General features: G+C 36.5%; 1 long non-coding RNA gene across 1 annotated transcript in view; it reads right to left on the bottom strand.

The window, feature by feature from the left end:
- The window catches only part of LOC131275320 (uncharacterized), an 81,495-nt gene that overhangs the window by 35,249 nt on the left and 30,865 nt on the right, over positions 1-15,381 (bottom strand). The window contains exon 2 of the long non-coding RNA XR_009182741.1: positions 10,217-10,358. This is a non-coding gene — a long non-coding RNA (uncharacterized lncRNA). The remainder of the gene's footprint in view (positions 1-10,216; positions 10,359-15,381) is intronic.

Below are 15,381 nucleotides of genomic sequence, written 5' to 3'. Positions count from 1 at the left end.
ACTTATCCTGAATTCTTCAAGGTTACATTGATCATGCAGCTGATATTGCTGGAAGCTGTGTTTGGAATGTGCAATTTTGGATCATTAATGAAGGAGCATCTGCAGGTCATTGCAAGGGGGCAATGAAACTAAAATACTACTAATAAGACATCTCAGAACCATGAACCTGCTTGAATCTCTAAAAATCATTGCAAGTGCCAAATATCCTTGACAGTGAATCTGGCATTTATCGAGCCACTTCTTTGTCCAGCACTGCAGTAAATACCTTGGAGAATATAAAGACATATAAAGTATGTAGTAAAGGAGCTTACTAGCCAGGAGTGTAAGACAAAAATTAAACACATAAAACAATCATAAAGCGAAAGAAAGAGTTATAATTAATTGCTCAATTGTTTGGCATCCTTTAGAAGTGTTTATATAACCCTTGAGGAAATGTCTGTGCCTGTGTGATCTAAGACCTATCTACATATCAAAAAGTTGCAGAGGTAACATCACTTCTGGAACAGTTTATTTATATCAGATAATTTATTTGCCTCTAAATGAATCAGTTTTACCATCACCTGAGGAACTGTTGGAAGCAAGGAATCCTTACAATTGAGGACAGTAAAAAAAGCCACTGATAAGTTTTTCTTCTGGCCCTTTGGCAGAGCCATTTTGCCTACATCATTTCTGATCAACAAGTCTTATAAGACCGTCCTCCAAATCATGACCCACAGCCTCAACACAGGCAAACCCTGTGTATGTGGTGAGGCTATTCTTCTCCAAAAGACATGCATACCTGGTTTTTCCCTAATATCGAACATTGTGGAAATAACACACATGCCAAAGATAATGTTTTGTTGTGTTTTTTTTTTTTTTTAATTATTTATCTTCCCTTACCCCTCATTGTTTGCACGTGCTGGGTGTTCATTTTTCTTTCTTTAGGAGGCACTGGGAACCGTACCCAGGACCTCCACTGTGGGAGGGAAGCGCCTAACGGCTTAAGCCACCTTCATTCCCTGCTTTGTTGTGTCTCTCGTTATGTTTTTCCTCTTGGGTCTCTTGTTGCGTCATCTTGTTGCGTCATCTTATTGCATCTGTTTGCCACGACTGCCTGTAGTGCCAGCTTGCTGTCCTGCTCATCCTCTTTAGGAGACACCAGGAATCTCTGCTCCCTGCTTTGTTATGTCTCTCATTATGTTTTTCTTCTTGTATCTCTTGTTGCATCATCTGGTTGTGTCAGCTTGCCACACCTGCCCATCACACCAGCTTGCTGTCTTCTTTAGGAGGCACTGGGAACTGAACCACGGACCTCCCATGTGGTAGGCAGGAGTCTAATCACTTGAGCCACATTCACTTCCCAAGACAATGTTCTTTTCATGAATATTGTCCTAATTCAAACAACATGCTTTATGAAAAGGTCCAAAATACAGTAAGGGGTTAGGTAAATATTTAATTGAGGGAATGCTTAAATATCATCAAATACATCTGATCATGCTTATATATATGCAGATACATTATTATAATAGAAAAAAAGACACATTAAAGATAAAAACTTTGTTTTTAGAAAGTCATTAAATAAGGAAAGCTGCTGATGAGGAAGGATTCTTTGTAGAATCCCAAATTTTAAGTCAAGATGATGCACAGAACTATGATTTTAAAATGGAAATGACAGTTTACCACTCAACTGGCAGAAGATCTTGGGGCAGTTTCTGGATCTCTCTTTGGTCAGTGTTCTGGGTTGGGGAAAACAGACCTTGCCTGGCTAGTTTATGTAAAGGACTCTAGAAAGCTGAAAGAGGATTCTGAAAAATGGAGGCCAAGGTTTCCTCTGTCGTCCTGGCAGATACATGGTAAATGTTTTAAGTGTATATTGAGCGAGCCAGTCTGCATGTTTCCGTGCAATATATTCAATTGATCTAAATTTAGGTTAATTAAAATCATGTGTAGGAATCATTTACGTTTTTTAGCATTTTTCTGTGCTCTTTAACTTTTGTTAACATGCATAATGTGTTAAAGAACAAGTGACCAAATGAATGTATAAATTTTTGCTCTGTTAAATACTCATTGACCTAATAAATATTAGGCAAATCCATAATTTGGGTGATTTGGGTGGAAATGAATAATCTAACATGTTTTCTGCTTTCTAGATATTTCCATAAGGGTAGTGTTGAATTTTGGACCTTTCGATAATTAGTCTTATGTTGCTTTGTAATTGCCAGTTGGAATCTCCTGGAACAGTTCTGTTCATACATATTGACGTTGGCAGGTAGGACTCTTTCCCACTGAATGGTTTCAGATTCTCTCTAAAACCCGATGTTTCACAGGAAAAACAAAGACCATTTTCTTGAAAAATAACTAATCAAACTATATCTTGATGTCACTGGCTGAATAGTGACATATCCAACCGTCGTATAGTCTATTGGTTGCTTGACTGGAGTATTTTTCACTAAAGTTACCATTCATTGCCTGAATGTTAAAAAAAAATTAAATCTGTCAAGTTTTGAAATTTACTCTTTCTTTTGGCTCTATGAAGTTGATACTAAAATAATCAGGTTCAGAGGCTCTGGCCAACAGATTCTAGAGCATATGATAGGGTAACTGGGTCACTGTTGGTGGCAGAACGTGGTAAAATAAAAACATAAGCAATGGGCTCTGCCAGAGTGCTAAATTGTCAGGTTCTTTCAGATTCTGTGGCTCAGGCACCCGCGGAGCAAGAGATTTGCGATGAATAGCGCCCATATTGATTTTCCCATAATGGAGTGTAAAAGAAAAATGGACAGGTTTTTGTTGCAGGTATTTTCATGGGGTACTAAATTGGAGGATTAGTTGCAAACAGCAGTACTGATAAAGTCTGCTGTCCATCTTGATGGTTGGGTCTTTCTATTAAAATGACACATAAATAACCTATTATATCCCCCACCCATGGAAATTCAAATGCACCTGTCAACTTGATGAAGCACTTGCCTGGAGGGAAGCATTGTTTACATTTTCACTCCATTCTTCAGAAAAAGTGAGATTCTAATTATTTCTCCCACTGTAAATTAATGCTGACTATGACGGTTAGCCTATCTCTGTATTGTTACATCTTTTGGAAAGTTAAATAATAGAACTGATCCATCATGTATTATGCAATGTGTATTTTATGACAGCCTTCCCTGAGCTCTCCAGCTCCTCTTTCAATAAATGCTCATTTTTTTTCTCTCACTTGTGTGCTTTTTTGTGCCTTTCTCTTTTCCAGCCCTTGGGAAATTTTTGTTGATATGCAGTTAGTTCCAGAACTTTGAATTACCACCCTACTTAGCCCACCTTGTTTTTTTCCTTTATTGAAAACCACATTTACTTTCTTCAGCCCACAATTACGTATTTCCAGTGGCCATCCTCTATGTCATTTTAGTCAAACCCCCCACCCCCAGGATATGAATGGATTTCCCAGTGACCGTTCTTCCTAGTATGTAAGTCTCAAGCCAATGTCTAGCTTAATCTTTTGCAATGACTGCTCCTTTCCACTAGAAAATTCCTGCGTATGTACAAGATATTACACCACAACATCAATGGCAAACTTAATTTGGGCCTTTTCAACATAAACCATTTAAAACGTGTAAATATCCTTACTTTGAGCCAGTTTAACAAAAGCTAAATTAATAACAATACTTTTTAGCTAACAATAGTAAAGACAATTTAATACCTCCATTATTTTAACTCAGTTTTAAAATAAAACTTTCAATGATAAATTTATATCTTTAACATATCTACTCCATTTCCCAATTAATCAATCAAGATTATGATTTCATTTTCATGAGGTCTTCTGTTTGTGTGTGTGTGTGTAGAAAAGAAAGAGAAAAAAGAGAGCTGAGTTTCACCCTCATCTAAACACTCATCCATTAGTCACTCAGTCTGATGTCAAGTGATTGAATAAAAGAGAGGAACTAGACATGTGTGCCTACCATCATAATTCACATGAAATAAACAATTCAGATATCCAGCTGCTCCATTCCTTTTGTATAAAGAGAGAAGCTGACTCAGACTGACTGGTAAGTATACTTCTGGTAGAGATGGAGAACCAAATAGCAGATGAGTGTCATACTAAAAAATACTATTTTGACAAAAACTTTGGAAACACTAGACTCTGCATGAGATGTGCTTGGTAATCTTGGCTCTGCCACTTGAGTACTGGTTTTCTAGTTCCTAAGATGGGCACAGGGATGGGGCATGTATATGTCATTTGGCATTGCACGCTTTTCAGTTAAAACAAAGTTGAGGGGGCAAGTTTTGTAACAAAAATATGCGTTTGTCAATCTATCAGATCTCAAAAGAGTTAAAATATTGACTATGTAATACTATACTTCTCATTCTTGGATTTCTTATGTGTTCATCACTCTGCATTGTTCTGTATTTCTGAAATTGAAATTATCTTAGTTGAGACGGTTACTTTTGAGAAATAAGGAAGGACAATAGGCTGGCAGCATAGGTAAATGTATAACAAATAGTTTACTGATACTGATATTAAAATCAAAGTTAAAATAATATTATCAACATAGACTTTACGCTCACACTGTATCTAATCAAACAAGTCCCAAACCTACTGTTTTGAAAGTGTTTTGGGTTTGGTCATGGTCTAACAAAAAAATTGGAGGAAAAACTTGTTCAGTGTATCCTTATTGGTTTTTAAAATTTTGATATAAATAAAATGCCTTAAAGAACTCAATTTAGGGAACCACAAGTAAGAGTAATTTAAAATAATCATACATAAAATTCTGTATTATAATAATATGTGTCCAGTCACTTAGAAATAAGAAAATACCAACCACATTATGAATTTTGTTAACCACGTGAATAATTATAAGCATTCTGTATAATTGTATACAGATCTGCAAAATCAGTACGCTAGTAAGCTTAAGTTGCTAACACAGAGAAATCATGCCCCCGCTAGCACACTAACCCCCTCACCAGAAACAATATCTTAAAAGAGCAAAGAGGTTTTTTGCCTCTTACATATCAGCCTGAGTTGAGTGCTCATGGCTTGATGGTTTCTCTGCTTTATGAGAACCTGCAGGGTGGGCCCTAAGTTGCTTACACTGAGTCATGCAAGCTTGTCGGCTCACTTCACTTTCATTCACACTACTCTGCCATATTTAGGACTGATCTGCCTTTCTCATGGATTTTCCCTTTACTGTTATGTAATAATAATTGTCTTTATCTTATAATACATGTGACCTTGAAGTCAATTTTATCTATCTAGGCACATTACCTTTTTTTAATGCAGTCTGACTGTCTCTGTCTTGAGAGGGTTTAGTTGATTTATAAAGAAATATTAATATAGTTGGGTTTAAGGTTACTGATTTGCTATTTTTTTTTTAACATTTTTCCCTTTTGTTTTCTTTTCTTTTTTTTCCCCTTCCCCTCCCCCTACCCTGCGGTTTTTGCTGTCTGTGTGATTTTCTGTATCTATTTCTCTTTTTTTTAATCTTCTTTTCTTGTTTTTTCTCCTCTAGGATTCACCAGTATTTGATCCTGGGGACCTCTGATGTGGAGAGAGGTTCCCTATCACCTGAACCCCCTCAGTTCCTGGTTTCTGCTGTGCTTCACCTTGAGGCTTTGTCTCTCTTTTGTGTCATTATCTTGCTGCATGACTCACTTGCACGGGCGCTGGCTCACTGTGTGGGCACTTGGCTCATTGTATGGGCACTCACATGGGCACTGGGCTTGCCACGTGGGCCCTGGCTCGCCACACGGGCTCTGGCTCGCCATTCAAACACACTTTCTTTTTTTCTTTTCCTTTCTTTTTTTCCCAGGAAGCCCCAGGGATCGAACCCAGATCCTCCCATATGGTAGGTGGAAGCCCTATCACTTGAGGCAATCTACTTCACTCTTGTTTTTCTAATATTCTGTTGCTCCTTTCTTGCCTCCTTTTGTGTTAACTAAATTATAGATTAATGCAGTGTTCATTTATATTTTGTTTATTAGTTTTTGGGTTTTCTCTAAGACCAAAAGTATGTATCCTTAACTGATCAGACTCTATTTAAAGTCATCTCTTCATACTTCACACTTTACATGTTATACCTGGCAATTCAGAATTCCTATTGTCACTTCTCAGTTCCCTCTTCCCTAATGTAGTAAACTTACAAGAATATAATTACATTTTTTTGCAAAATCATAGTCATATTTTTGTTCTGAAAGTATATTATGGGAAGAAAGAGAATGTTTTATTTGATATTTATCAACGTATTTACTGTTTCTATTACTTTACCCCTTCCTGTAGATACTAATTTCCATCTTTTGTCATTTGCCTGCAGCTGGGAAAATGTGCTTTCTTGTATAACTCAACAAGTGGCAGTTTTCTCAGCTTTAATTTATCTGCAAATGAAATTTTTCACTCTTATTTTTCAGGGATATTTTCATTGTGTATAGAATTCTGTCATTGTGTATAGAATTCTGGGTTGATAAGTATTCCTTCGTCATCTAGATTTTTTTTTTCTGATGAGAAGTCATAGATCATTCTTATCCATTTTCCCTATCCATTTTGAGTCCTTTGTTTATTTACTGGCTGCTGTAAAGATTTTTAAACTTATCTTTGGTTTTTGACAGTTTAACTATGATTTGTTGGGATGAGGTCCTTAGTAATTCTATTCTGCTTGGGCTTTCCCACGATTTTTATAAGAAAATGATTTTAATTTTTTTTTTGGGGGGGCCGTGTTTTCAGTCTTCTTTACAATTTTTTTCTGCACTGGTCTTACTCTCTTCTCCCTCTGTAATTTCAATTACAGGTATGTTGGACCATTTGGTATATGAATGTCTTTGGTTTCTTTTTCTTTGATATTTTTTCTCTGCACTTCAGATTGGATATTTTGGCTTTAGTACTGATTCTCATCTTGATCAGATTACTTGCAGCCTCTCTGCTTTAATTTTCCTTTTCTGAAAATTGGGATAATAGCAACTACCAGGTTTATAATGAGAATTAAGTGCAATAATGCATGTCAAGTGTTTTATTGCCTCAACCTACGCTTTAACCCTCAAAATCAGCCAGAGTAGTTCCTTTTAAAATAAGTCATGCTGTTACTCCTCTGTTCAAAAGTGTCTAGTTATGTCCCGGTTCTTTTATCTTATTTTAACACAGTAAATACAGCCGTAGTACCTTCAGGGGTCCACGAAGGGCCTTGATGCTCTGCTCCTTTCCCGATCTCCCACCTCCCCACCTTCATCTCCTACCCTCTCCCCTTGCTCACTTTGAGCTCTTTAGGCCTCTTTACTATTTCTTGAACACAGACATACACTCTGTCCTCACAACCATTGTACTTGCTGTATCCTCTTTTATGCAGTTCTCCCCATTAAAATGTGACTCACAACCTCACTTTATTCAGGTCTCTGCTCAGATGTTTTCTTCCCAAAGAGGCTCTCCCTGAACAAATTGGGAACAGAACGGCTTTCTTCCCCTTTCTCTCCTCGCTACCTGCTTCATTCTTCCCCATGTCCCTTAAGATATATTTTGACATTTCTTCTCCATCTTCCTCCCCTAAAATGCAAGCTGCAGGCAGGCAAAGACTTGGTCTCTTTGGTTCTCTTCTGTGTCTCCATATTTCTCTGGCACAAAAGAGAATTTCAGCAGATTTTTTTCTTCTTTTGAGTAGATGATTGAATGAATGAATGAATGAACAAATGAATGAATGAAAGGGCTTTGAACAGAGCCTGTTAAATAATGGGTCTTTAGTAAGCATTGTTTATCATTCTTTTTCTTGTTCAATATGTCCCAGAATAGTTGCCGTAATCAATTTCCTATGTATTTCTTTCTTCTTTGTAAAATTCTGCTCTGGAAATTTCTTGGTCAAAAAGAACTACATTCAAACAAAGAGCAAGATCGAATGATCAAATATGATGATGAAGTGGGGAACCAGGAAACAGTCCCTGAAAACTCCAAGCCCCATTCTCAGGGAGATGTCTTTTTATCACTACCATAGATAATTTATCCTTCCTCAAAATGCCTTTAGAAATTTTAATCTAAATTTCGAGTTTTAAGTTATAGTTATTTACATGTATGTTTTATCCCCTGTACTAAGTTGTAAGTTCCATTAAGGCCAAGAAAATATTTTTTATCCTGCATTTCTCATGAGGTTTAGCTTAAATCAGTAACTCAAAAGATGTTCTCAAATAATGAAAAAAGACCTAGTTTTAAAGTACCAAAGGAAACATACTGATTTCTTTTTATAACTCTGTGAGGGAGGGGTGCTGAGAAATATTTACCATTTCTCTATGAAGAATATATTAAATTCAATATTTTATCTTTTGCTATCATACCATTAACATCCATAACAACTCTTTGGATGAAAATGGGCCCAGTTTATCTTTACTGTGCCTTCCAGTCTTCTTATTAAAGACAGGGATGTAAATTTTGTTTCCTTAATTTCAGATTTACCATTTATAAAATCAAAATAATACTTTCTCACTTGTAGTTCTGTTTAAGGAAGCAATTAATTATCACATAATGCATAGCAGTTCCTGGAGTAAAGGTTTTATATGCGTGCAAAGGGGTATTATTGTAGGAGAGTTATGACATGGGCAATCTTGAATTTGTGGGTGGAGTAGGTGGTGTGATGTGATAAGATAGCAGCTGAACAAACTTTACTGAATTAAGAAATAGGTACGTCAAATCTGTGCTGTGGGAAGTTGGTAGAGAGTTCATAGCTGATGTTTCTGAAGAAATGGCCTTAGTATTACTACTAACGCCGACATAAAAGAAAAGTTGAACCTTACGTATAAATTTTGTAGTTCAAAAAAATGAATCGATTTTAGTAGCTTTAAGGATAAGTATGCTAAAAAAAAACAAAAACAAAGTGAAAAACAGATTACCTTAGATATTGAATGTATTTAGAGCACTTAATTCACTTATTTCTTTGATAAATACATACTTAGCATCTCTTTTGAGCCAGTTCTTATTCTCTTTATTAATAAACTTACATTTGCATGCAGAAAGAGAGACAATAAACAAATGAGCAAGTAGATGAATGATAGATAGCTAGATAATAGAATGTCTGGTAGTAAAACTTATAGTAGGTATTATGATGAAAATAAGACATAGGTGATGGCTGAAGGTGGAGATGCTAATTTATATAGACAGGTCAGGAAATACTCCACTAATAAGGTGGAATCTGAATAAAATTTTGAAAAAGGGAATGAGCCAAGTAGGGGTCTGGATAACACTGATGCAACAGGAATTGCAAAAGCTCATTGAGAAGCATGTCCAATGTTAGATAAATTTCTTCTTGCTGCTCCTCAATACTCTCCTAGATTTTTGGCCAACTTAGACCGCTTAATTTGGTATTTGCAACAAGTATGTTAGAGCACAAATAAATTATAGTCATAATTTATAGAACTTTGTTTCTTTCAGATGACAAAAATTATTTGGGCAACTCAAGTTTAGTTTCTGTATCATGAAAATAAGGTAAAACACACACACACACCCCTGTCTGTTGCTTGTCTAACGCTTTGGTATTTTTCCATCATTAGAGAAAATTACCCAAAATATGGACTAAGAACCAAGTATTAGTCACAACTCTGAAGAGGGAGGCATCCTTTGAGATGACTAATTCCCTGACAGAGAGGAAACACCTTCTGCTTCCATGTCTTACACATCAAAGCTGAGGTAGATCTGCTAGCTGAATAATTATTTTAAAAAGAGAAGGGCAGGCAATCTCCCTATTAGTAGACACCTGAAGTTTATTCTACCAATGCGTTAGTGGCTTAGCTGCTTGAATGGAATTGAGTAAACTTTAACCAAGTTTATGCCCCATGTTGCAAGTCCACTATCCAATTGGAAAAACAGTGGCCAGATCTGTTTCCTTCTGATAACTGGATCAACAAAACTGGTTGTCTTAACAAAATGAATTCAATGATTTTTCTTCAATTTAATCTTACTGGAACTAGAATATTAGAGAAAATAGTCTTCAAACTTCAAGATTTCTTTTTCTTTCTTTTTTTTATGATGGAGGGGAGAAAAGAGAATTCTCTTTTAATTTGAAGATCTGAGTATATGGTGCAATTGTCTGGTCATGATTTACATTTTGCACAGACTTTAAACATTTTCCTTCCTTGTGACTGCAGAGAGTTAATTATATGACCGGAAAATACTGCCGGCCACATCATTATGACTACTTTGCATTAGATGATGCATTCGTCACCTGTACCATTTATCTCAAAGAACAGTGGGTGGCTAGAGCACAGGAGTTTCTGTTTTTTTCCTTACCTTTCTTCTTCCTGTCTGCACCTCTGCATCCTTTGATTCCTCTCTTCATTCCTGATTTAACATTTGCAGTGGAGTGCCAGAGTGGTTTCACCTCGTTGTCTACCTTATCGTCCATTCTCCAGGTTGAAAATCAGAGCCAGTGCTTCACATGAAAAGACAGAGAGTGGTGGGAAGGAGGGTTGAGGGTCATTCTAAGCTTGCACTTGTCCTGAGACAAATCTTTAGTGTCTTCAGGTATTGTTTTGTTGGTACTGTTATTAACATTTGCATACATATCCACGAGAAAATCTTGGGAATAGTGCCAAGACGTGTACCTTTCTACTTTCATGAAATAACTTGCATTTCCCCTGCATTCATTTCTATTTCTAGGAGCTTTGAAAAAAATGTCATAACCAGAAGTCAAGTTCTTTACAGTTTCTTAGTGTATTTCTTAAGAATTTTTTCAGGAGTGGTACAAAAAGTACGTATTTCCTCTAACAAATGCAAGATGTAAAATTGTTGGTTATTAAAAGAGATGTTCACAAAAACAAACTTATTATACAACACGTACACACATACATATGGCTATACATTAACTTTCCCCAAATTGCATAATTTCTATCTAAATTAAGGGCAGATAATTTTGTTTAGAAGTATGGCTTTCTGGCAACACAACATAGTTTATTATCTCTCTCTAAATTGGTTCAAATTTACTTGAGTGCTTGTTCTATACTCCTAATGATTATGTTAAAGAAAGAAACATCAAACCATAATCATTTTACTTACCTAATTTATTTGTAGGTAATCTCCTATTAAATTTTTGCTTTTTTAGTACAAACCAACACAGAAAATGAAGAAGAAATGTGCAAATTTGCTATTATACACAGGCTGTATGGAAATCGATGTATCTAGCTGAAAATTGAAAACCGTATCAAATATGTACATGCTTCCACAACTTCTGATGTTATCCAAAGATTTAGTGTTTAAATAAAGGTCAGAGTTTAGATTCTAACATAAGCCAGCTAAGTCTTTGTCCAAGAAGCAGGAACTATGGGTGGATAAAAGAAGAGCATCTATTTACCATTTTGAAAATCCATTCCTGCTCTATCTTTTCCATTTTGTGGACAGGAGTTACCATTTTTTACCAGATACAAATCTTTGACTTTTTGCCTTTTTTTTGTTTTTGGTTGCACTGGAATATATGATATTGCAGAGCTTTAATCCAATCTCCATCATGCATTCATTAGCTCTAAAAGAAGGCATCACCTTCAAAAAAAAAAAAAAAAAGAAAGCTTGTATTTTGGGTAAGATGACCACTTTACTGAGACCCAGTTTTTTCAAAGGCCCTGTTCTCTTCTAAAGATATGGTGTATAAAATCACTGACATTAAGGCACAGCTTATTTGGAGTTCTAAGCTTCAAATACATAGGAACTGGATCACCCAGAGTGACCTAGTTTCATGACCCTGGCTTCCTCTTGCCAACTTACCACACTTGTAAATAGAATGCAAATATGAGTGAGAAAAGAAAAGAAATCCACCCAAGAGCTGTTAAAAGGGTACTGTGCAGTAAAGCGATGTGCCATTGTGTAATTATAATAACATAAACAAATCCAATCTAAGGACATTCACATCAGACCTAATTTCATGCTGAACTATTATAATGCAATTAACAGCCTCATAGTCCTGTTTTAATTAAGCTCTGTTGTGAAATATGCAGTATTTGAACTTGTTTCTGCCTGTTTTGTCTACCAGAGAATTACCGTCCTTAACTTGTTTTTTGTGCTGAATGATGAATTGCATTTTAGGATTATTGTTCACTAGCTTAGCTGGCATTTTGTGGGCTCTTTTAAGCTTCTTTGCCTCCAGATCAAGGTCAGCTTTAGCTCCTCAAATGTGTCCTGTATGTGTAGTGTCTGGAGTCAGTTTTCTCTACAGATTTGTTAACTCACACTGGGCTCTCTTAGAGCACACTGGGAAAGATTTGATTGGTTCAATGGAAGAGATTAGAGTGAATTTGGGGAGCTGACTTCAGATTATATAGGGTACATTAGCTACCTTCTGACTTGTCACTGTGCTGAAATACTGGGTGAACTCCAATTTGCCATGGATATTAGTTAGTCTGCCAAATATTTTAACCATTTGTCACTACAAAATGGAGAACACAGCCATCTCTAGAAAATGCAGTTTGTAGGAAAAAAAAATCATATCTTGCTTTCTTCTTTTTATCCCTTACCTACCCTATACAGGTATGCCCAAGTTGTCAGTTCATTGCTTTAACACATGTTCATTTTCCTCTATTTGGATCACCTTGGTGGCCTGAAATAAAATTAAATGGGAAATATTCCATGTGAACATTAAGCTTGGTGAACAAATATCACAGATCAGTTTGCTTAGCTGCTTGTTCTTCAATAGCCAGTTTTAAAGAAACAGATTTAAAGGCCAAGAGAAAAGAGTTGCAGAGAAACATGTTCACCCATATGGACTGGTCAGAAATGAGCCAGAGGACCCACAGGAAATCAAACAGTGATTTCTTTATCACTCCCCCCTTCTCTGTCCATTCTCCCATCAGCCTCTCTTCAAGTTTATACCCTATAATAAAATACCTGTGTCCCTCTCTTGTGTTTTTGCCTTGCCCTACTTTTTTAACCCTAGGGAGAAGTTTGGGAAGTTTTTCAAGTTCAGCATCCCCAATTTTTTCAGGCCGTCTTTGGTTGTAAGTCAGAATATAAAGCAATTACCTGTAGGATAGGGTGTTTTCATGGCTAATGTGAGACTGCTTAGCATATCAGCAGGTAACTGAAAGTACTCTCTTAATGTAAACCTTTGGATCAGACCCTTAAGACTCGTAAGCTATTTCTTTTCTCTCTCTCTCTCTTTTTTTCTTTCTTTCTTTCCATTTTTGGATCTATTTTTAAATTTTTGTTATTTTTTAATTTTTAAAGATGTTTTAGATTATATAAATGTCGCATAAAAAATATAGGGGATTCCTATATTCCCCATCCCCTCCCCCCTCCTACACTTTACCACATTAGCAACATCTTTCATTAGTGTGCTACATTTGTTACAATTGAAGCCAAACTCAGCATATAAACATATAAACACACTACATCCCCCCACCTCCCTGGCATGGGACATGACTCCCAGGATTAAGCCTCCCTGGCACCAAGGGATTATTATCAAGTGCTGACTAGGAATGCATCTGAAAAAAGACCTTAATCAAAAGAGGGAAGTTTTAAATACAAATGAGTTTTTATGACTAAAAGATTTCAAAGTGAGTTGGGAGTTCATTCAGAGGTTATGCTTTCATACATCTCATCAGAATCTCATTGACTGCCACAGTAAACAGTGCCTCAAACAGTGGGGCTCCTGAGGGTTCTAAAGACATCTAGACACTATAAGCAGGACAGACAATTTCAGGAATTTGGCACCATGACAGTGGGCCTTACTTTGGAATTTATGTTCCCCAGTATAACAGAGTTAGACTCATTTATAGTTTCCCCACACAAGACTCTTCTGCCCCTTTTACTTGAACCTATAATTAGTACTATACTTGTTAAATATATGTCTCAGAGACTTAAATCTTTTCTCTGTTCAAGTATTTCTAGTAAGGCTCTACCATGCCTTATTCCTCATTCCTTGACTTTCTCCATTGTCCTTTCCAAAAGGAGGTATATATTTATAAAGCAATATGATAAGGTTTTACTTGATCCATATGCTTTGTTTCTTAAGTGTTTTGATTCCCCTAACAATTCTAAGCACTGCTAGCTAAAAATTTTGAAAATGGCCACAATTGCTTTACCTTTATGTTTCCAAGAGAGGAGGGTAAAAGTCCTGCAAGGATATTTTCTAGTTAGCCTTCAATTCATAGAGAATCCTGAGAACCTTCCATGGGACAGTAGAACTGAATGCCTGCAGTGATTTGGATACAATCTCTATTTCTGCTTTCCATGAAAACTGCCCATTAATCCTCTCAAGGCCAGAAGGATGTTTGCAACATTCCCACCCTGAAAAGGATATAGGAAAATCTTTCTTTTGATACATCCCAATGAGCACTTAGCTGAAGGGGAAATTCAGCATCCACAAGCATGTTCCAACACATCCACATTCTGTAGCCATATCCTAATGTAAAGAAGATGATTGTGCAAAATGTGATCGAACATTTTACCACATGATGAATAGAAAGTTCTTGAACTTTAAAGCCAGACCAACCTGGGTTCCAATACTGGAATTGCCTGATTACTGTTGGATGTCTTGGGGGGTTAATATGTTATACTCCTTTTCCCCACCTGAGATATTTAAGATACTTATAAAAGAGAAGCAGGAACCAGACCCAAAAAAAAAATCAACCTCATTACTGATAAAACTGTTTGAAAGAAGTGGTTCTAGGTTGTCAGCTAAGTAGACTAGCAAATTCATCACCCATAAGGAAGCAGACTCACCCATAGACCAAGCTGAGAAACACAAGGCTGTGCTCCCAAGAGACCAGGCCTTATTTGAACTAGAGTAAGGATGGGTCAAGAATGTTGGTATTTTCTAGAGGCAGCCTGACTCCAGAAAATGAGAGGGAAGGAGCAAGATGAGCCCACTGGATTTCTTGTTTCAAATTCACCAGTGATGCTTGAGGAGAGGGTCGAAGTATAGGGAAATCTGAGGTAGAAGAATAAGGATTATACTTTAGTGAATGTCATTATAAAACTGGATCTTTGGGCAAATTACTTAATATTTCCAAGCCTCAGTTTCCTTATCTATAAAATGGAAATAATACCAACTGACAGAGTTGCACAGATAAAATAAATTATTTGTAAACGTGTGTGTGTGTGTGCTTGCATGTATGATAGTTGACTGCACTCCTTAAGGCTGGCCACTAAATAATGTTGACTCACCTTCCAGTCTACTCTGCCCTTCCTTCCTAGACATTTGTCACTCAAAGATGTCTTTGGGCAGAAGGCAATTCACCCCTCTCTTTCCAAGGATTAGAGGTGGTTAAAAAAGCAGAGGAAGAAGGAAGCACATATCAAAGTGAACAAAAATTATTTTTTAAAAAATCAACTCTGCACAGTTAATTGCCCAAATATTCAGGTTCTCTTCCTCTTAGAAATCAGCTTGCAAAGCGAGTGTTACTGTGTTTCTGCAAATGAGTGCATCTTCAATTTCCTTGAAACATGCTAACATATGTTTGTTTCAT

This window comes from Dasypus novemcinctus, chromosome 22 (assembly GCF_030445035.2).
Source record: "Dasypus novemcinctus isolate mDasNov1 chromosome 22, mDasNov1.1.hap2, whole genome shotgun sequence".
Classification (NCBI taxonomy): Eukaryota; Metazoa; Chordata; class Mammalia; order Cingulata; family Dasypodidae; genus Dasypus; species Dasypus novemcinctus.
This window is presented reverse-complemented; position numbering and strand designations above follow the sequence as displayed.